General features: G+C 40.6%; 1 protein-coding gene across 1 annotated transcript in view; it reads right to left on the reverse strand.

The window, feature by feature from the left end:
- The window catches only part of LOC147870662 (transcription-associated protein 1-like), a 49,604-nt gene that overhangs the window by 19,161 nt on the left and 5,480 nt on the right, over positions 1 to 24,963 (reverse strand). The window contains exons 4-10 of the mRNA XM_087342219.1: positions 21,551 to 24,945; positions 17,235 to 21,064; positions 16,329 to 17,043; positions 5,540 to 8,717; positions 4,885 to 5,448; positions 3,565 to 4,030; positions 74 to 3,468 (exon numbers count right to left, since the gene is read on the reverse strand). The gene's annotated coding sequence lies outside the window, so the exon portion shown is untranslated. The remainder of the gene's footprint in view (positions 1 to 73; positions 3,469 to 3,564; positions 4,031 to 4,884; positions 5,449 to 5,539; positions 8,718 to 16,328; positions 17,044 to 17,234; positions 21,065 to 21,550; positions 24,946 to 24,963) is intronic.

The raw sequence follows: 24,963 nt of genomic DNA on the forward strand, positions 1-24,963 counted from the left end.
CGTACACGAGTTCAAAAATGCAGATGAAAACAATAAATGTGATGAACAATAATAATAAATAGGAATCCCTTACCTCAAACTTTGTTCAATTGTATGAGACCACGACGTCCACCAGCAATGATCGATCTAATCAAAACTAAAATGGAAAGAGTGGAGGGCAGTTTGACAGATTTCTTAATAATTCTTTTATTAGATAAGAACTTGCGATATTCTATATTAGTAAGAATTGCCACAAACAACATATTCCTTCCACCTAACATTTACCTTGTTACAGCTGAACCTAAACGATAACAAGCCGCTGCATCCAGTCTGTACAGAAAGTCATTATTTCACGGTCACCAACTCTGAAATGACAAATGTTCGTGTAAAAGACAGATCAATGGAAATGTCACCTTATATTTTAAACTGCGGCGTAGCTCAGACTTTTGTGTGGAAGGAAACAATCTTGGATGAAGATAAGTGCAAAATTCCTCTGACAGCATAGCCGAGTTTCCAGAAAATTTCAAAGTGCAATGGCCGTGACATTCCACATGAAACCAGATTCATTCAGAATGGAGTTGCCTCTTTCCACATCCTACGTCATTAGGAACCCTGCTTATTCCAAACTGCATTACAACACTGATATTTAAACACCGCAACCTATCTGCTGTCACACCACAGCGACCAGAATGGCATATCCAGATCACATCAGGTGTTCCGAGTAAAGGTGACGATTCTGAAGAAAAAGTAACACACACATCGCGAAGACAAGTTTACTGCAATTACTGTCATCATCATTATTGCCATCTTCTTCCAAACATCTAATCTGCCATATGCAACTTCCGTGCTCATTCTTTCCCTTTCTGACTGCCTCACTAGAATCGTAACAAACTGGTAATATTACCAACTACAAAACATCAGTGCCTTCCTGGACAAACACGTAGTAGCTAGTTTTAACACTTTTCTTAGTATTCAAATTGAGCCGAGTTGTTTTCTAACGATTACGAGGACGAACAAGACCTCAAAACAATGTAGAAATACACGAATTCTGTCGGCCAATGTACAAACGTTCTAGGCTACGCTTCAGGAAGTTGTCAAATGTCACTTTCATAAATTACAAAGGGACCCTTTTCCCCCGCCCAGTAACGTATCCAACGCAACGAATTATGGTCGTATCACGTAGGAAGATGGTGGGGACAAACGAAGTCAAATCAGACGACAAAACGATGAAGTAAAGCAAAAGCGAAAAGCCGTTCAATATGACCTTCGTGACTGTGTGTTCGTAAATAATTTGTTTCGGCTACGGTAAAAAAATGATCATTTCCTTGTTAACCAAAGCAACGCGCCATTCATTACGCTAAACTACGTTCAATTTTTCTGCTACCCTTTTTAAAACAATCCGCAAACCTACGCCCACATCTTGGGGCAGATTTTTATTCAAAGTCTTGGTTACTCGTATGGTCACATTTCCAGCAATTACAGAAGCAGCAGTTTGCCAGAAGACAACTGCCTGCCTTCTCTCTCTCGCTCCACACCCAATTCACATAACATGATGGAAGGATGACTGTAAGTGCCAAAGAAACTGGCAGGGTGCTGGGGCCACCAACCCGGTCGCAAATACTTAGACATTCTGTACTGTGGACGTGGGGATTCCCCACTAAGTAAAGGAGAGCCACCAAAAATTTCTTACTTTGAGGAAACATCTCTCCATGACACCAGCAGCAGCACTCTCAATGTAACAACTTTAACAAGTAGAAACACAACAAAATAAAGAAAGCAATTCTGCAAAACAATATTTTGTATCTGACATTACGTCAATAAACAGTTTTACGAGATGAGTTTTAGTGCACGCTGATTACTGAATTGACAGCGTGTCTACACGAGAATTTCTGATTGTGGTCACAATGTTTATTAATATCCCGGGACCCCTTCAACATCGTGATCGTATGTTGATTGACTACCCAATAACAAGATCAATAAAACGTGCAACAAACAAAGCTACGTTCTACCTCCAAGAATCATACGCAAAGGAATCTTCACTCACAGACAGCTCAAACACTCTAATATTTTAACAAAAATCCTGCAAAAGAGCTGTACCACTTAAAGTCCTCTCCCTTCCATTTCAGCGCGGATTCTTACAGTAGTAGTTCTAGAAATGAAAGGAGGGGAGACACGGGTTTCGTATTGTATGCATTTCCTTCCTGATTTCTGCCCTCTAAAAAAAATAACTGAGGGTTTTAGTGGGTGCGATATGGGAGCCCAAGATGAGAGGAAGGAGGGGTTATGTAAAAATATATTTATGAGGGAGCAGCCAAAGTGGTCAACGAACACCAAACAGACATCATATATCATTTCATTTCCAGGTCAACAATCTTTAACCAAACTAAATGGTCAATAACTTCGGCCTGTCTCTCTCTCACACACACAAAAACACAATCTCTACATTCTTCCTATAAACAATCTGACTGACAACACTAACAAATTAGTCTTTCGTAAGCCAAGAACTCTTCACAACCATTTTACAGACATAAAATAACAATCCTGACAACACCAGCACTGGTACATTGTGACCCACATAAGTGGCACTGCCTTTCTATACTTGGTTCCAACCAACCAAACCACTCCTCGATCCTAATGCAAATCCCCTTACCCCACCCGCAACCACGGAATATACCAGAAGTAATACTGAGCCTCATCACATGTCCATGAGACTGACACCTGACAACTCTCAACTTATGGTTAAGTCTCAAATAAATGGAACCTCTGACAGTCATCTCCATTTTTGCAAGCAAATCCAAATTCATAACGAACACCACACCACAAACTTACGACTTTTGTAACCGATCCCCTTGCTCAACACAGCAAACTCTCAAAATTAACCAAAAGCACAGAAAATATCCCGGCAGCTCCGCTCACTGTGCACAAAACTAAATTACTTACACTGGCAAATGCTCACTTATTAATTAGTAAACAGACCACATTAAAGGCTCCTCAGCACTGCACACATCTCACGTGTAACAAAACCTTATCACAAATAGTCACCACCCTCGTCTAAAAAGGATAAATAAACCTCACATTCTGATATCCTATGAACAATATCATGAATGCCTCTAGCGTACCACAGATACTGCAATAATGCCAATCCCTCACCACATTTACGTCTTTCAACATATCAACTCTCACACTTACAGTCACAACATCTAAAGTACCTAATAAAATTGGACAGACTCATCTCTCTCACACAACAACCACATCAAATACATTCTAATGCTCATGTACTCACACAACGAATGCCTGGTTCAGACCGATATCAGTCTCTTGCGGATACGAGGTTCCTTCTTTGTCCCAGCAGGTTTAATCTTCTGACATCAAGTCGGTCTGCCAACTGTTGCCGCACGTACTTCAACGCTTCTCTGGCTGGCAGTACGCGGGTCACGTGGTGCTCAGTAGAATCTGAAGGATCATTCTGTTTCTCGTAATCTGCTACTCCTAGAAAGAGAAAATACATTCACATTCAAGAAATCAAGACATCACACTCTTCTAAGAACACACAGTTTAACTTCACCAAGCAGTTAACACTCCCACCTTAGCCAATGAACAAGCACCTTCCATTTTCAGAAGACAAATTCTGTCAAGTTCATTACAAACCCATTCACAAGTTAACTTTAAATACGGGTCACGACCAGCGACTTGACAAATTCTGAACTCCCTCGCTCACAGATTCATACTGGAGCCTTTCTTTCCTCCCCCCCAACAAATTTAAAACATTCGCCAAGTGGGCCATTATTCCACACGTCATAATACTGCAACTACAAACTCTACAACTCACACACGTCACGTCAGACCCACGCAACTTCCGTTGCCACTGATTCAGTGGATATTTAACGAACAGTTCGCTTGCCGTCGGTTTGGAGCCGAGGATGTTGATCGCTGTCTCCAAGAAAAGAACAAGTGCCAGGTGTCCCGGCTTACAGGGCTCCCTCTCCTCGTGCCCCATTATGACAGCGAGGGAGTCTGTAAACACCAGTCGGTCCATGCCCTTCAGGTTCGCCTGTTTTGATGTCATGGAGAAAGGACGTAAATGAAAGATTAAGAAATTTCAAGCCACTACAACACAGCCAACATCTGTAGCACTTCTACTACTAAGGTGAATTCAACCGACAAGGGGCAAGAGGTAGCCGTATCAATTAGATTTATTTTCCATATCACCATCAGTAATGCCACTTTATAATGCCTTCTGGAAGCAAAGGTGGAAGCTTCACCATCAGTAATATAAATTGTTTCAATGTTGAACAATCTAAATTTATAAAACTGAACTCACCAGCTTCCTGTGATATCGCCACCATTGTGTAGTGACACACAAGGAACACCGTCGTAACTCTTTCATGGCTGCAGCAACAAACACTCCTACCAACTTACACAACAGGCCTTACTGGCTGTTCCAGATATGAAGCAGACGCTTTCAACAAGTTCACGTACTAAATGTGGTTTTAAGAGAGATTTCAGGTTCTCACAGTGGTCTTTGGGTTCTAACACCACTTGGACTTACAGAAAACCAACACCGATTATGGTTTTTAAACATTTAATGGTTCGCTATATCAGCTGAAGTTATCCTTGTGACTAAGCGCAATGCCATGAGGCAGTGGGAGCATGGAGGTAAACTCCATGCATTCTCAATTATAGAACTATGTGGAGGTCAGCCTCAAAATGTGGTTCCTTAAACTGCAAAGAAAAATCACGTTCTTCATTGTTTCTTTGTAGTCTCAATAGAAGAAATAGACAAGTTCTTTATTTCATTAAAAACATTTACTACTTTTCAGGACAAAAGGTCTTCTTCTTTCAATAATGGCATTATAATTCAGAAAAGAATTTTATTAAACAATTTACTCAAATGGATAAACTTACCTGTGACTGCCATCTGGTGAGTGGCTCTGTCTTGCTTGTCCTGCAATCTGAACGGAATCCCATGGACTGCGGAGATCTCCACATGTGGATCATCAAAACTGCAACAGCGAATCACAATAAGTACAGATAATTACACTCACATCCTAATGTTCAATGGTCACAGCAGTGGCCAATGCAGTAGCTGCTTCCTAAATCAGCAACTGATGTATGAGGGACAGAGCAAATGGGAAATCTGGGTTTATGATATGACAAAGAAATACATTACTTGTAGAAGCCTCCTGGTACTGGCAGGATACTAAACCCAAACTAATTGTGATACAGCCTCTAACAGGCTCACTGTACCAGTAAATAATGAGCTACTGAATTTCCACATGCAAGTCACAAAAACTGAGGCTCCCACTACGTGTCTGTGGGTCATCCCAACCGCATCGCCTGATGAATTGTGTCCATCATGCACAATGGTCATGTCAGCTACCGGAGCAAAGTCTTGCTACCTCCGTAGTAATGATGGACTCGAAACTGCATAACGGCTGAAGTATCCCATATGCTTGCATTCACGCCTACCTGAAACAAAACCATGTACAGAAATAAACATCCGCATTGAGAGACCAGTATTAATTCTTACTACGAAGGCACTCTACACCACATTAATTACCTACTGGCAACTAATCCGGCCTTTCGTGCAACCAAAATATTTCCCACTTTACGTACTTCACACAGGAGAAAGATGACAAACATCAGTTCAAATAAACTTGCAAGCATCGGAAATATAAGAGAGTAAAGCTGCACTCGACTGGGCATGCATCCTACCATCACGCCGTCCGAAGTAAACAATAACAGCAGAGGAGCAGCGCCATTTTCTCGCACGCAGGGACGGCAACGTCTGAAAAACAGCGAACACATCCCGCCACCGGCGGAGCATGAGGGATATTCAATGATCAATATATGCGCACCCTGACGAACTGTCCTGTCATCTACCAACAATACACCTGAGTTACATGCCCCTCCGCGAACACTACACGGCACTGCCGAACCAAATGCTGCCTGAAATACCACTCCACAGTTTGTAAACTTATAAGCACCTGAAACGTAATTAAAGCCCTTCTGCCTTCTTGTCCACATGAAGTATTGTGGTTGTTATCAGGAATACAAAATATATTTGTGATTACATAAACTTTACATCAGGTACCCATCATATATGAGTTTGTTGTAAATGTAAACTGTGCTGTAGTTCACTGAAACATAATATAAAATATTCTCTTTAGCACCACTTTAAAGAAACAATATTATGCCTCCTTTTTTTGGGAACCAGGAATCTGACCATCTCCTCACTGCGGTAAATTTTGCCTGACTTTTCCTCCCTCCAAGCAGCTGAATAACCACGATCCTAACTTTGCGGTCTTATCGCGTTCCCTCAGTACTAATCTACACTTACCCACATGCTCCTGCCATCCTAAAGTGAACTGCGTTAATTTGTATTTTGGCTGCAATGTACCAGAGTAATAAGCATTTGTATAATCCATTTTCATCAAAATATTCTTTGCATTACGGCAAACCTGACACTATTTTAAATGAAGTTATTATAGAATCCCTTGACATTTTAGATTTCTTTACAGACAGTTACAGTGGTTATATGTGATTCCTCACGTAGCAAACGGAAAACGATTCACCACTGGGGGAGCCATCACACTTCTTACTAATGTACTGGTGAAATTGTTAAATGCAACTAAGAATATAAGGACATTATGCAGAGAGCTTATAACATTTCAATCTCTATCCATCTCCTACCCTTATTCAAAAGACTGAAACCTCTATCATTTCACACACACGAAAGTTTAACGTTACGTTAGAACAGTCTGGGAACTGAAACCAATAAGTGAAGAGAACGCTGTGGCAACGCAAAGACAGTCACCATTTCAACATATTTCACTAGGAGACAGGAACAAAATTCGAATGTCTAAGATACCAAAGACCACGAACAAAAGTGCTTTCAAGTATTTAGGCTGGAAGAGGGTTAAGAATTTTGATTAAACTTTATTTATTAATTTGTGGTTTATATAAAGTCAGTGTCAGAAGCTCATACAATGTAGCATAGATGACAATATTTGCTTTTAGGTTCATGAACATGCTCTTTCTTGCATGGAAATTTTAGAATGCCGTCTTCTGACAAATTATCAACAAACTGTGAAAGTGTGGAAGAATGGAGTCATGTTTTCATATTTGTTATCTTTAATTTCTAATACATTAATCTGTTACCAGAATAATGGTTAATTGCAAATGTTGGTAAACAAACTGCTAAGGAAAATATTGTTGAATGAAGATTTCAGTCTACAATTATTACACGTATAGCACAAAATTTCTCAGGTTATGTGCATCTCATGTTACTTGTAAGATAATAAAAGGAAGGAAGGTGGCATTTCAATAATATTGATGCACAAGGCATGCATGTACTGTGTTTGAAAGAATATTTATTGTAACTGGCCACTTCATTGACGTGGGGGGGGGGGGGGTGTGGCATGGAAACATTACGATGGATTTTAGGGAAATATGTTTTGAACCTCTGAGATGATTGGAAATGGCTGATTACGGATTCCCATGTGCAGGTGTTGTTATTACTCTTGATTAATCTTCCAACTGTAGGCTCCTACTTATAGTGGCAACGATATCAAATATTTTCCAAGTGGGCACAATGTATATTTTGTACTCCTTGGCCTTTGATTTAAGAATGATCACAATTTCCTGCATTGGAGAACATGACCGCATTATGCTACTGAAAATTTTATCAATGGATAGTACCACACCAATGACCATGAAGTTGTAAACCCAACATCCCCGAATTAGAAAATGAAGAAACACAGTAAATATTATTGAAGAGGCAGCACTACATACATAGGAAGATAATATTAAAATCGTCTTCTAACTAGTTCGAACTCAGCAAGTACATGAATTATTGCTCCTGTCAGTATGAGATCTGAGTTCTGAAAAATTACCTCACAATTACACTTCACATTCTGACAGGAGACTCTACACAAAGAGGCGAAATAACACGTGACGTTTACAGAAATTTGTTAAAAAGAGTTACAAAAGACAGGATACTACTCTACCTGTACAAAGGAAAGCACATCACAGAAAGGCGTGGGATACGAACCCACGGTCCCTGCGACCAAGAGGCTACAAGGACCGCGCGGCCACTTTGACGCAATGTACGATGTGACATTTCAGGTACTAAGGTTTTTTTCGTAATTTTGGTGGCATTTTTCCTCTGGACACGGCGATATTTTGCGAATGATTTATGTACTTTTCACAAAATACACACCGCAATGTAGAACTTACGTTGCCACTTATCAACTTCTCGTTACCTTGAACTTGAGGTCGCCGACAGGACGTTTGGCGTACGGAATTCCAAAGAAACGCCACTTAATATTTCTTGTTTCGGATAGATGCTAAAACATTTCCCTTCAGCAAACCTTGTTGCACTCTGACCATTTGTTTACTTGAGGTCTGCCATCTTCAGAGGCGAGGCTGCCAACGCGCAGATCCGACGGCCCACCATGTCTCCACGTCTGTGCGCTGGACTCCAGAGATCCAGATCCATTTTAAGTTACTGCATTATTTATTAGTAGCATAAATGGAAAGAAATCAATACTTTCGAATGGCATCGAGGACTAATCCATAGTCAGCCAGTACTGATTCTGTCTTGAACAGTCGGCTGGTCCCATTTGAATAGTCGCCACTAAACTACGGTTGGAATTATTTGATTTCAGTCGGTCAGTATCAACGTAACTTTGTGTTCTAGAAATAGAGTTCTATGGGACCATCAACAGAAGCTGGACCTATGTAATTTGAGAAAATTTATTCTATATAACGATGACTGAGGTCACTGTAGTAATTACATGTAGTGTAATATAAAATTAAATAAATATTTTAATAAATTATTCTTCGTGTGACAACATATATACTTCCACAATGAAATATTCAATAACATCATATTTATTTATTAATATAAATCGCCTCACAAAAAAACTGAATATAAATTTCTGGTACATCAATTGCAATGTTTGGTGGGCGCGGAATTCGTGGCGCACGTCAAACTTGTGGTAACATATTGGTTTCCTATGTCAAACTTCTACAAAATATATCGAAAATATTGCCTCACATATACTCGAGGACACGACGTTCAATCACAAGGACGCAGTCTATCGGAAAAATACGGAACCAAAGATAAGACGTGCCATCTGTGACGAACTCAATGGAAAGAAATCAATACTTTCAAATTGCATCGACGACCAATCAGAAGCCAGTCAGTACTGATTCTGTCTTGGAACAGTCGGCTGGTCCCATTGAAATAGTCGCCATTAAACTACGGTTCGGATTATTTGATACCGGTCGGTCAGTATCAACGTAAATTTGTGTTTTAGGAATAGAGTTCTTTGGGAACATTAACAAGATTAATTACCACCGTTCAATCAAGTATTAACGGGTGCTACTTACACTGAATCTCAGTGTAGGGATGTCTTCTCGGTGACGTGTGAGAATAGAAAAAATTGAAACAACAATCCAACATAACACGCAAGAATATGTGCGGTTCGCCACATTGAGACATACGACTTCAGTGAATGGACATTTCCATGCCATGTGTGCTCAGTAAAGACGTTTGTACGAGTTAGTAACACGTAAATCATATACAGACATCGTGTATCTTCTGAAGCTGGACCTATGTATTTTGAGAACATTTATTCTTTATAACGATGACTGGGGTCACTGTAGTAATTACATGTAGTGTAATATAAAATTAAATAAATATTTTAATAAATTATTCTTCGTGTAACAACATATATACTTCCACAATGAAATATTCAATAACATCATATTTAAGTGATAAGTGATTGGTGTACTTGCAAAAACTGAAATTATGTGTCCAATAAAATATCCTTTTAAAAAAATTAAATCAGCTATGAAAGTGAAGCCCAGAATATAATATACTTTTTAAAGTGACGGAATCGAATTTTTGAGTGTTTAATCATATACAATTAAACATAACGAGCTCAAGGTGCCCTCACATGCGCAAGTCATATGACTGCACTGCGCAACAACGTCTGCGCAGGTGCCCCACTAACCTAACCTAACCTAACCTAACCCAACCCAAACCAATCAAAACGGGGTAATCTGCATCAGTGCAAAATGGTTTCCTGCGCACGAATTTTGGGAAAAGCGAATGGATGCTCAGAAATTATTGAAATTTTGTATGGACGTCATGCCACAGGTAAGTTAATGATATTCATACTCTATTATGTCTTATCGATTTTAGAAATTCGCACGAAGGCATCAAAGTAGTGAGGTGGAGGATGCGCAAAGTCGGCCACGACCACTTATCAATAACGATATTAAGCGCTCACACAATCCCCATATAACACAATTAGTGCTTATATTCGCGTAATACATCATAGCACGTCTAAAATTACATAATGTTTCCACAAGAAATATTTCTTCCAAAATTGATGCAGTGTAGATGTTGACGCAAATACGTAGCAGATTCATGCGTAACGATGACCCAATCTAACTCACTATAAATAAGTATCATGTAACGAAAAATCGGAATAAACATACGTGAATGATATTACGTCATTTATTAATATAAATCGCTCACAAAGAAACTGAATATAAATTTCTGGTACATCAATTGCAATGTTTGGTGGGCGCGGAATTCGTGGCGCACGTCAAACTTGTGGTAACATATTGGTTTCCTATGTCAAACTTCTACAAAATATATAGAAAATATTGCCTCACATATACTCGAGGACACGACGTTCAAACACAAGGACGCAGTCTATCGGAAAAATACGGAACCAAAGATAAGACGTGCCATCTGTGACGAACTCAATGGAAAGAAATCAATACTTTCGAATTGCATCGACGACCAATCAGAAGCCAGTCAGTACTGATTCTGTCTTGGAACAGTCGGCTGGTCCCATTGGAATAGTCGCCATTAAACTACGGTTGGGATTATTTGATACCGGTCGGTCAGTATCAACGTAACTTTGTGTTCTAGGAATAGAGTTCTTCGGGACCATTAACAAGATTAATTACCACCGTTCAATCAAGTATTAACGGGTGCTACCTACACTGAATCTCAGTGTAAGGATGTCTTCTCGGTGACGTGTGAGAATAGAAACAAGTGAAACATCAATCCAACATAACATGCAAGAATATGTGCGGTTCGCCACATTGAGACATACGACTTCAGTGAATGGACATTTCCATGCCATGTGTGCTCAGTAAAGACGTTTGTACGAGTTAGTAACACGTAAATCATATACATACATCGTCTATCTGCAGAAGCTGGACCTATGTAATTTGAGAACATTTATTCTTTATAACGATGACTGGGGTCACTGTAGTAATTACATGTAGTGTAATATAAAATTAAATAAATATTTTAATAAATTATTCTTCGTGTAACAACATATATACTTCCACAATGAAATATTCAATAACATCATATTTAAGTGATAAGTGATTGGTGTACTTGCAAAAACTGAAATTATGTGTCCAATAAAATATCCTTTTAAAAAAATTAAATCAGCTATGAAAGTGAAGCCCAGAATATAATATACTTTTTAAAGTGACGGAATCGAATTTTTGAGTGTTTAATCATATACAATTAAACATAACGAGCTCAAGGTGCCCTCACATGCGCAAGTCATATGACTGCACTGCGCAACAACGTCTGCGCAGGTGCCCCACTAACCTAACCTAACCTAACCTAACCTAACCCAACCCAAACCAATCAAAACGGGGTAATCTGCATCAGTGCAAAATGGTTTCCTGCGCACGAATTTTGGGAAAAGCGAATGGATGCTCAGAAATTATTGAAATTTTGTATGGACGTCATGCCACAGGTAAGTTAATGATATTCATACTCTATTATGTCTTATCGATTTTAGAAATTCGCACGAAGGCATCAAAGTAGTGAGGCGGAGGATGCGCAAAGTCGGCCACGACCACTTATCAATAACGATATTAAGCGCTCACACAATCCCCATATAACACAATTAGTGCTTATATTCGCGTAATACATCATAGCACGTCTAAAATTACATAATGTTTCCACAAGAAATATTTCTTCCAAAATTGATGCAGTGTAGATGTTGACGCAAATACGTAGCAGATTCATGCGTAACGATGACCCAATCTAACTCACTATAAATAAGTATCATGTAACGAAAGAATCGGAATAAACATACGTGAATGATATTACGTCATTTATTAATATAAATCGCTCACAAAGAAACTGAATATAAATTTCTGGTACATCAATTGCAAAGTTTGGTGGGCGCGGAATTCGTGGCGCACGTCAAACTTGTGGTAACATATTGGTTTCCTATGTCAAACTTCTACAAAATATATAGAAAATATTGCCTCACATATACTCGAGGACACGACGTTCAAACACAAGGACGCAGTCTATCGGAAAAATACGGAACCAAAGATAAGACGAGACATCTGTGATGACCTCAATGGAAAGAAATCAATACTTTCGAATGGCATCGAGGACCAATCAGAAGACAGTCAGTACTGATTCTGTCTTGGAACAGTCGGCTGGTCCCATTGGAATAGTCGCCATTAATCTACGGTTGGGAATATTTGATACCGGTCGGTCAGTATCAAAGCAAATTTGTGTTCTAGGAATAGAGTTCTTCGGGACCATTAACAAGATTAATTACCACCGTTCAATCACGTATTAACGGGTGCCACCTACACTGAATCTGTGTAAGGATGTCTTCTCGGTGACGTGTGAGAATAGAAACAATTGAAACAACAATCCAACATAACATGCAAGAATATGTGCGGTTCGCCACATTGAGACATACGACTTCAGTGAATGGACATTTTCATGCCATGTGTGCTCAGTAAAGACGTTTGTACGAGTTAGTAACACGTAAATCATATACAGATATCGCGTATCTGCAGAAGCTGGACTTATGTAATTTGAAAATATTTATTCCTTATAACGATGACTGGGGTCACTGTAGTAATTACATGTAGTGTAACATAAAATTAAATAAATATTTTAATAAATTATTCTTCGTGTGACAACATATATACTTCCACAATGAAATATTCAATAACATCATATTTAAGTGATAAGTAATTGGTGTACATGCAATTACTGAAAGTATGTGTCCAATAAAATATCCTTTTAAAAAAATTAAATCAGGTATGAAAGTGGAGTCCAGAATATAATATACTTTTTAAAGTGACGGAATCGAATTTTTGAGTGTTTAATAATATACAATTAACCAAAACGAGCTGAAGGTGCCCTCACATGCGCAAGTCATATGACTGCACTGCGCAACAACGTCTGCGCAGCTGCCCCACTAACCTAACCTAACCTAACCCAACACAAACCAACCAAAACGGGGTAATCTGCATCAGTGCAAAATGGTTTCCTGCGCACGAATTTTGGAAAAAGCGAATGGATGCTCAGAAATTATTGAAATTTTGTATGGACGTCATGCCACAGGTAAGTTAATGATATTCATACTCTATTATGTCTTATCGATTTTTAGAAATTCGCACGAAGGCATCAAAGTCGTGAGGTGGAGGATGCGCAAAGTCGGCCACGACGACTTATCAATAACGATATTAAGCGCTCACACAATTCCTATATAACACAATTAGTGCTTAAATGCATGTAAAATGTCATAACACGTCTAAAATTACATAATGTTTCCACAAGAAATATTTCTTCCAAAATTGATGCTGTGTAGATGTTGACGCAAATACGTAGCAGATTCATGCTTAACGATGACCCAATCTAACTCACTATAAATAAGTATCATGTAACGAAAGAATCGGAATAAACATACGTGAATGATAGTACGTCATTTATTAATATAAATCGCCTCACAAAGAAACTGAATATAAATCTCTGGTACATCAATTGCAATGTTTGGTGGGCGCGTAATTCGTGGCGCACGTCAAACTTGTGGTAACATATTGGTGTCCTATGTCAAACTTCTACAAAATATATCGAAAATATTGCCTCACATTTACTCGAGGACACGACGTTCAAACACAATGACGCAGTCTATCGGAAAAATACGGAACCAAAGATAAGACGAGCCATCTGTGACGAACTCAATGGAAAGAAATCAATACTTTCGAATTGCATCGAGGACCAATCAGAAGACAGTCAGTACTGATTCTGTCTTGGAAAAGTCGGCTGGTCCCATTGGAATAGTCGCCATTAAACTACGGTTGGGATTATTCGATTTCTGTCCGTCAGTATCAACCTAACTTTGTGTTCTAGGAATAGAGTTCTTCGGGACCATTAACAAGATTAATTACCACCGTTCAATCAAGTATTAACGGGTGCTACCTACACTGAATCTCAGTGTAAGGATGTGCTGCAAACAGACCTTCTTCAAGTTTTGCTATTATTCTCGAGACATTGTTCAATGGCGCAACAAATATTCGAGCTGAGGAACGACTGGATTTTAGAGCAACACACACCTGAACGCGGTCCTAAATTCGTCAGAATCTGTCGAGAATCGATGAACCAATTTACTGTAACCTGAGTGTCAACCCATCCTAATCTTCGGAACTTATTAAAAACACAGACAGACAGACAGACAGAGAGAGAGATGCTTCAACTGAGTTAACAGTCCTATAATATTTCTTGATGATTTAGACAGGCGTAATACTTCGTTTCTCACTCTGTAAGACAATCCGAACTTGAAAACACTTAGGGAAAGAGATTCAAGAAGATTATTTACAAGCGAGTAGGGGGAAGTAATACTGATAAAGAAAAAGTTATGTAACCGGTACATTAAGCCTTCAACAGAAAATGCTAAATACCAATTAGTTCAATTCTGAAAGTTTACTTCAACGTACGTACCAAGTGCTTTAATTATGATGCCTTTTATATTTATGGATCTTCTATGATTCTCACTATAAACAGCAATCATTTCCTTAAACAGCGTTAACCAGTTGATCTTCGTAATGGTGAAGAGTTGTGTTTTCTCCGCGGTACGGACTGAATTCTTAAATATAATTCAGACGAACTATGATTCTCGGAATAAACAGCGATCATTTCCTTAAACAGCGTTAACCAGTTGTTCTTCGTAATGGTGAAGTGTTGTGTTTTCTTCGCGGTACGGACTGAATTCTTAAATATTATTCAGACGACCTACGGCTTCATGGGGTTAATGATGCTTATTTTTTCATTTCAAAGAGCACACATAAAGTTAATTTATGAACCCTCTTAGGAAGGGAATGAATTATTTCGGAAGATTTAGTAGCGGTGAGACTTAATATTAAACTGTGTTTTTGTATAAAGAGTATCCAGAGATGTGAATCAGACTGCAGTGACTCACGATAGACTCAAATTTCGGTTTCCTTGCAGTTGTAACCCTTCAGTTTCCATAACAGAGGAATTTCATTGATTAGGAAAATACATCAGGTACTCAATTTGACGATATTTTATATTACTATACACAGAATAAACTGAAAGTCCACAAAACTGCAATTTGTATTAGCGAAGAGTAATTATAACTGTTATAAATTACGCCTTCATAGCTTTCTGACTCGAGATACTGTAAACTGGTGCAGCTTTAATTCAATATATATCTCTACTGTGTTGCTACAAGTGGACTTGAATATCAACGCACTTCCTCTTGGTCTACGCTCCTGTATCCCATCACCATCCTTCGGGATACAACGCAGAACGATACTTCGTTCTGATGACTGCCTCAATCAAGCAAAGGATGTTGAAAATGTTTCTCCATATTTTGGGAACCTCTGCTCTATACAGCACTACATTCTAGCAGCTCTGTCTAATTCCATCACCGCGTAAAGAACGCCTACTCAGTCGCGTCCATGGCAGACGGCTAATCCAAATCAATACAGACTCCGTACGCAATACTCGGTCCACCTAACACCAACAGCATTTCCTTACGAAATTTATCCAACAGAAATGAAGTAAGGACGACCAGTCAGTTTTTAAAATTTCTGTGTCTGTACACGAAGAGAAAGGCTTTGACCAGTTAAACGACTGTCAGCTACACGATGACTGCCGTACATGTTTACAACAAGACAGACGCAAGAAACTGGTCTCATACCGCAAGTGTGCGTGTCCATTTGTCTGCATTTTCTCCTTTTCCAATCTTTCCCATCAACAATTCTCAAATGATCTGTAACTTTTCCTTTCTGTTTCAAACTCATAAAAGAACTCGATTCCTTACCGTACGTAGGGGGTTTCAAACATTCTTTGATTTTGGCGATATCGGTACCTTCGCGAAACCCCATCCACGTAGACCAGGCTTTACTCAGTCACTACATTACCGTCGAGACATACTAATTTTTAATTTCCCACAGAACACTATCTACGAAAGTCATTATAATTTTTAATCAACCTCGAAATAATACATCACCGTACTCACCCGAGTCCATCGCTCACTGGTGCCTCATCGTTTCAGACGTCTCGAGCCAGACGACGTCACAGAGCAGCGTCCAGGAGCGAGACGTGGAAAAATCTTCTGGTTCAGAGGTTCACGACGGCGATGAAGAATGATGATATCATAATCACCGTGAATGTGAAGAGGGCTCCGCCAATCACCTCAAAGCAGACATAATGACAAGAATTTATAATTACGTCGCTTCTGTACGTACGCTCTGAAACTCGATCAGTGGGCATTATCTGACAATTTCTCATTGTACTCAGCGGAGTCCTTAGTTCGCTGCTGCTGTAATATAATTTTCGGGTTGTCGTGTTAGCGACCTCACGATGTAAGCGGCCGTCATCCTCACCGCTCCGTGAACCTCAAGTCTTGAACGAGTGTCACGTGGTTGTTACCACTGACCTAGAAGGAGACGGAATGCGTGGGCAGAATCACAGAACAATCAAAACGTAAAATAAAATAATATCTCAGAATACTTAGTTCAGTGTTGCAAAGTCATTTCAGCCATCTTGTCTTGTGCGACCTAGGCCAAGTCACGTTTTATCCTCAACGTACTTTAAGAACTCTCTACTTCAGAGGACGGAATATTTCATGCAACTCACCTTGAATGACTTAAGTAGGCTCTCGTTGTACAGGACGTAGCACCCGAGGACACACAACAGGACACATGTACTCTCGCATGTGCGTTGTCACAGTCCTAGAGAAAAATATATAGACGATCTTATATCACGCCAGACACAAATGCATATAAGTCAGGGTCGTTATCTAGAGCCTCGTACTACCACCACGAAAGCTTCAACAACTCTTTGGCTGTCGAATAAATCGAGAATTAAACCAAACACAAGCTGAGACGTAATATCAAAATGGCCGACTGAAGCCCCAACTTACGTAAAGACTTCGTACATCCGCGCTGTACCGAAGCAGGAGACAGACAACCGGGAAAAACTCAACTTGTTCGGAGAAAACAAGTTTCGCGGAGCATGCTGGGAAAGGCAAAGATGAAAAACTCATCCACCGCGTGTCGGCAGAGATGAATAAGGGGCAGATAAAATTATACGTCCAGTAATAAAACACTCGAAGCGAAAATACTACGAGCAGCGAAAACTCAATGATTTAATCGAATGAAACCAAATCGCGGGACGGAGGGTGAGCCTCAGCCCCTAGACAAGATCTGTTGCCAGGTCGGTTAGTCGAAAGAGTTGGACGACTTGCCTCGCCCACGAGGTCCTGTTTCCTGTAGCGTGCGAGCGCAAAGCCAACGAGTTGGACTCGTCCGACTCGGGCGGTTCGTTGGAACCCGGCGCCCGGGCCATTGTCCGGAGCCGGGTCCGCGCCTCTGCTCGCTCAAGAAACGGCCTGGGCCTCCACCTCCCTTCGTGGGGCGCGGGGTGGTTAGGGCGCGGGGTGGTTAGGGCGCGGGGGTTAGGGCGCGGGGGTTAGAGCGCGGGGGTTAGGTCGCGTTTTGAATTCTGGTTGTGGAACCTATGTGGGATAATATGGGGATTTTTGGTGGGGAATCCTGCAGGATCGTGGGTAATATTATGTGGTGAATCCAGGGGAATATCCTGGGAATCATGGGTTGCGATCGTGGGATATTCTGTTGGAAATGTTTGGTGGCAGATTCTGCTAGATCTGGGTAGGGAATCCTTTTTTGGGGATCCTAGGAAATCTGTGGGGAATACTAGGATGGTCATGGGGAGTCCTGGTAAATCCGAGGAATCCTGGAGGGGGTTATAGGGGATCCTAGAGGTGATTGTCTTCGGGGATCCTGCCGTGATCCTAGAGGGCAGTGTCCAGGGAATCCTGGGGTCCTAAGGGATCCTGTGGTTCCTGGGATATGGTGATGCTGCAGGGATCCTGAGGGGATGGTCCCGGGGGGGCGATCTTGGGTAGGGGTGATCATGAGGGTTGGCCCAAAGAAGGGGATAGCCCTGGGAAGGGGTGCGACTGGGGTAGTGGCCCTGGGGTAAAGGGTGTGGCCCTAGGATGGCTGGCTAGCAGAAATATTGGTGAGAAGATATAACCTTGAGATTTTTTAAGACCAGTATCTACGAAACTATTGGGCCGAATTTGTCGTGGCTTCCTTGACCTATACGTGACCTCATTTTGACATGAGTATGGTCAATCAGGTATTTGCCGTTTGGCATAAATACGTATGACCTTGAGAATTTTAAAGACCTCTATCTGGCAAACTATTGGGGCGATCTTGTCTTGACTTTGTCATGACCTTGACCTAACAGTGACATCAATGTTACAAGAGAATAATCACTCTGATAACTGATGAAGATGTGAGGGCGAAATAATGTACAACAGTGGTCCCCAACGCGGTGCCCGCGTTGATAAGGAAAGAGGTTATACTGAATAATAAATGCCGTTCAACCATGAACATTATAAAATCAAAGCACAGTTCTCTACGTACTAATGCCCATCTTGACGATTGCGAGCAGCAACATCATCCTACTCTCCCAAATTTGTAAAACTGGCCGCTGAAATGCAGTGCCAAACATCACACTAACTTCCCACTTGAGTAATAATAATTGTACTTATAAAATTAAGTATTTTTGATTGCGTGGTTTCTTGTATCAATAAACGTCGTGTTGTTTTGTGTATTATTTGGTGTCCGTATCTTATTTGTCCAGAGAAAGGAAAAAAAAGGTTGGGGACCACTGACGTAAGGCAATACATGGCAAACATTATCATCAGTGCGTTTGGTGTAATCACGCACGTCTGCTGATATCGAAGTTTCAACGTTCCTACGTGCGGATATCCGTATATCCCATGTATACATAAGATCGAGATTAAATACATTTCTTTTGTACATTCATGTATGTCTGATGGTACTCATGTTGATATGGGTTGCCATTATCCACACATTGAAGGCAGATTCATATTTATTTATGACGGACTTTGCCACAGTACGTATGTGTTTGCCGCGTGGTATTCTACGTCCATACAGCATCCAGTTGATGTGATGTGTCCAGATGGGGGGGGAGGAGGTCATAAATGCAGAGGGAGTTAAAGAGAGAAAAGTAATGCCGCACCAGCTTGGCCCAAAAGTTATATTCTGAGCAAAAAATTTCGAAAAGGAATTCCCACATCTAGCATCTTAGCTTGGTAGGTCATGTAATCCTCTACTTACCCCCTCAAACCAGAACTATATTGTAAGATTTGAGGTTTCCACAGCAGATATTGTTTCTGTCATAATTGCGTTTGCGCAAATAGACTGGGAGCTTACGCCTGAATGAGGTACCCATCAACGCTTGTAGGGGGAGGTATTCCCATATGTCATTTCAGATAAATCCATTCAAACAGCACACCCAAGTTACTGCTATTCTTATGGGCACACACTCCAGAAGCATCTATACGTTAATGTGATTAAGTCAAGGTTGTGTACAATGTCTTCCGTGGTTTAATGCGTCACTGGGACATACGATTGTGTGGGTCGTATTAACCCGGTCAGTATCGCACTCCATTGCAGCAAGCTGCCACTACAAACAGTCCTACATATCGGGTGGCCATTATGTCCCATTCCACTTGCATGAATAAACGGAAAATCAGTTAACACTGACACGATATCTAGTTGCTACAGGTTGCAGCGTGAACTTGTAACTTAATCAGTACACGAACTGTAAAGAAGTTCTTGACATAATCTCGCACAGTGCTAGGACAATGGATGTAAAATAAAATGTCGTACCTTTAGTTGCAACGAAGATAAATGTTGCGAGCAGCGCCAACTGGGACAATCATAATTAATAAGAAAGCTGGTCATGTCGTTGACCGATTAACTAACTAGATGGCTTACCGAACCAGAAGGTTCATCACCGAACTAACCAAAGCCCTCCACCGGACCCTGTCCTGGGCCAACAAAATCCAGTCTCCTTCAACTCCTATCTCCCATAGATCCCGCCTGAGATTATCCTCCCATCTACGTCTAGGTCTCCCCAGAGGTCTCTCCCCCTCAGGCTTCCCGGTGCAAACCTCTTGTCCCATCCATGCACGCTACATGCCCAGACCATCTCATTCTTCTCGATTTAATCACCCTGACAATATTGGGGGAGGAGTACATATTTTTAAGCTCGTCATTGTGCAGTTTTCTCCATGCCCCATCATCTTCTCTCCTAGGCCCAAATATCCTCCTAAACACCCGATTCTCAAACACCTGCAATCTGTGTTCCTCCCTCTGAGTGAGAGACCATGTTTCGCACCCATACCACACAACAGGCAAGATTATTGTTTTGTATATTTTAATCTTCAGGTTCTTAGAAATCAGACGGGAAGACAAAATATTTCGAACTGAGATGTAGCGAGCATTTCCGGAATTTAGTCTCCTCCTAACTTCGTCGTGAGCATCATTTTGAATCGTTTTTGTTGTTCCCAAGTATTTGAACTTTGTCACACTTTCAAAGGATTTATGAGCCACCTTAATGTCTGTCGGGTACATCATCGTGTTCACAAAAGCCCACCACCGGGGTCTATCCTGAGTCAGTTGCATCCAGTTCACTCCATTGAGACCCATCTTCGTAAGATTCGTCTTAATGTTATCTTCCCACCTACGCCGAGGTGTTCCCTTCAGGCCTTGTAAACTTTCAACTCGCCCTAAAAACATCGGCTGAGGAGCTCGTCATGCATTTTTCTCTGTTATCCGTCCCACTCCCGTTTTGGGTCCAGACATCTTCCTCGACACTCTGTTCTCAGAGCCCCTCAGTCTATGTTCCTCCCTGAAAGAGAGAGACCACGTTTTGCACCCATAAATTCTTTGCACTCAATAATAGCAAACATTCCCCGGATTTAATCTGCTGATGTAGGGAGATAATGAGAGGGAGATTTGTCGATAATTAGGCTTGTGAAACCGGAATAAAATTTCTTCTCAGTTCCCTAAAACGCTTTAATAATGTCGATGTATCAAGATATGAAAAGCGTTAGAATTATTGTTCAGAATATAAACCCCACTTCTTAGCATCGACATATTTTTATTTAGATTCTGGGATACGAAACACGTTTAATTCCTTTAAAATTGTAAAAAGTTAATTGCCTACTGGAATATTCTTTTATTATCAATGTTGCCGTGAACACACACAAGTCAATCTAATGTTAATTGAAATTGTGTTAAAAAGAAGACAAGTCTAATTCTCGTACACGAGTTCAAAAATGCAGATGAAAACAATAAATGTGATGAACAATAATAATAAATAGGAATCCCTTACCTCAAACTTTGTTCAATTGTATGAGACCACGACGTCCACCAGCAATGATCGATCTAATCAAAACTAAAATGGAAAGAGTGGAGGGCAGTTTGACAGATTTCTTAATAATTCTTTTATTAGATAAGAACTTGCGATATTCTATATTAGTAAGAATTGCCACAAACAACATATTCCTTCCACCTAACATTTACCTTGTTACAGCTGAACCTAAACGATAACAAGCCGCTGCATCCAGTCTGTACAGAAAGTCATTATTTCACGGTCACCAACTCTGAAATGACAAATGTTCGTGTAAAAGACAGATCAATGGAAATGTCACCTTATATTTTAAACTGCGGCGTAGCTCAGACTTTTGTGTGGAAGGAAACAATCTTGGATGAAGATAAGTGCAAAATTCCTCTGACAGCATAGCCGAGTTTCCAGAAAATTTCAAAGTGCAATGGCCGTGACATTCCACATGAAACCAGATTCATTCAGAATGGAGTTGCCTCTTTCCACATCCTACGTCATTAGGAACCCTGCTTATTCCAAACTGCATTACAACACTGATATTTAAACACCGCAACCTATCTGCTGTCACACCACAGCGACCAGAATGGCATATCCAGATCACATCAGGTGTTCCGAGTAAAGGTGACGATTCTGAAGAAAAAGTAACACACACATCGCGAAGACAAGTTTACTGCAATTACTGTCATCATCATTATTGCCATCTTCTTCCAAACATCTAATCTGCCATATGCAACTTCCGTGCTCATTCTTTCCCTTTCTGACTGCCTCACTAGAATCGTAACAAACTGGTAATATTACCAACTACAAAACATCAGTGCCTTCCTGGACAAACACGTAGTAGCTAGTTTTAACACTTTTCTTAGTATTCAAATTGAGCCGAGTTGTTTTCTAACGATTACGAGGACGAACAAGACCTCAAAACAATGTAGAAATACACGAATTCTGTCGGCCAATGTACAAACGTTCTAGGCTACGCTTCAGGAAGTTGTCAAATGTCACTTTCATAAATTACAAAGGGACCCTTTTCCCCCGCCCAGTAACGTATCCAACGCAACGAATTATGGTCGTATCACGTAGGAAGATGGTGGGGACAAACGAAGTCAAATCAGACGACAAAACGATGAAGTAAAGCAAAAGCGAAAAGCCGTTCAATATGACCTTCGTGACTGTGTGTTCGTAAATAATTTGTTTCGGCTACGGTAAAAAAATGATCATTTCCTTGTTAACCAAAGCAACGCGCCATTCATTACGCTAAACTACGTTCAATTTTTCTGCTACCCTTTTTAAAACAATCCGCAAACCTACGCCCACATCTTGGGGCAGATTTTTATTCAAAGTCTTGGTTACTCGTATGGTCACATTTCCAGCAATTACAGAAGCAGCAGTTTGCCAGAAGACAACTGCCTGCCTTCTCTCTCTCGCTCCACACCCAATTCACATAACATGATGGAAGGATGACTGTAAGTGCCAAAGAAACTGGCAGGGTGCTGGGGCCACCAACCCGGTCGCAAATACTTAGACATTCTGTACTGTGGACGTGGGGATTCCCCACTAAGTAAAGGAGAGCCACCAAAAATTTCTTACTTTGAGGAAACATCTCTCCATGACACCAGCAGCAGCACTCTCAATGTAACAACTTTAACAAGTAGAAACACAACAAAATAAAGAAAGCAATTCTGCAAAACAATATTTTGTATCTGACATTACGTCAATAAACAGTTTTACGAGATGAGTTTTAGTGCACGCTGATTACTGAATTGACAGCGTGTCTACACGAGAATTTCTGATTGTGGTCACAATGTTTATTAATATCCCGGGACCCCTTCAACATCGTGATCGTATGTTGATTGACTACCCAATAACAAGATCAATAAAACGTGCAACAAACAAAGCTACGTTCTACCTCCAAGAATCATACGCAAAGGAATCTTCACTCACAGACAGCTCAAACACTCTAATATTTTAACAAAAATCCTGCAAAAGAGCTGTACCACTTAAAGTCCTCTCCCTTCCATTTCAGCGCGGATTCTTACAGTAGTAGTTCTAGAAATGAAAGGAGGGGAGACACGGGTTTCGTATTGTATGCATTTCCTTCCTGATTTCTGCCCTCTAAAAAAAATAACTGAGGGTTTTAGTGGGTGCGATATGGGAGCCCAAGATGAGAGGAAGGAGGGGTTATGTAAAAATATATTTATGAGGGAGCAGCCAAAGTGGTCAACGAACACCAAACAGACATCATATATCATTTCATTTCCAGGTCAACAATCTTTAACCAAACTAAATGGTCAATAACTTCGGCCTGTCTCTCTCTCACACACACAAAAACACAATCTCTACATTCTTCCTATAAACAATCTGACTGACAACACTAACAAATTAGTCTTTCGTAAGCCAAGAACTCTTCACAACCATTTTACAGACATAAAATAACAATCCTGACAACACCAGCACTGGTACATTGTGACCCACATAAGTGGCACTGCCTTTCTATACTTGGTTCCAACCAACCAAACCACTCCTCGATCCTAATGCAAATCCCCTTACCCCACCCGCAACCACGGAATATACCAGAAGTAATACTGAGCCTCATCACATGTCCATGAGACTGACACCTGACAACTCTCAACTTATGGTTAAGTCTCAAATAAATGGAACCTCTGACAGTCATCTCCATTTTTGCAAGCAAATCCAAATTCATAACGAACACCACACCACAAACTTACGACTTTTGTAACCGATCCCCTTGCTCAACACAGCAAACTCTCAAAATTAACCAAAAGCACAGAAAATATCCCGGCAGCTCCGCTCACTGTGCACAAAACTAAATTACTTACACTGGCAAATGCTCACTTATTAATTAGTAAACAGACCACATTAAAGGCTCCTCAGCACTGCACACATCTCACGTGTAACAAAACCTTATCACAAATAGTCACCACCCTCGTCTAAAAAGGATAAATAAACCTCACATTCTGATATCCTATGAACAATATCATGAATGCCTCTAGCGTACCACAGATACTGCAATAATGCCAATCCCTCACCACATTTACGTCTTTCAACATATCAACTCTCACACTTACAGTCACAACATCTAAAGTACCTAATAAAATTGGACAGACTCATCTCTCTCACACAACAACCACATCAAATACATTCTAATGCTCATGTACTCACACAACGAATGCCTGGTTCAGACCGATATCAGTCTCTTGCGGATACGAGGTTCCTTCTTTGTCCCAGCAGGTTTAATCTTCTGACATCAAGTCGGTCTGCCAACTGTTGCCGCACGTACTTCAACGCTTCTCTGGCTGGCAGTACGCGGGTCACGTGGTGCTCAGTAGAATCTGAAGGATCATTCTGTTTCTCGTAATCTGCTACTCCTAGAAAGAGAAAATACA

Source organism: Zootermopsis nevadensis, unplaced genomic scaffold, assembly GCF_977971745.1.
Source record: "Zootermopsis nevadensis isolate Lab colony 2312 unplaced genomic scaffold, Znev_1.0 Znev_ptg000230l, whole genome shotgun sequence".
Classification (NCBI taxonomy): Eukaryota; Metazoa; Arthropoda; class Insecta; order Blattodea; family Termopsidae; genus Zootermopsis; species Zootermopsis nevadensis.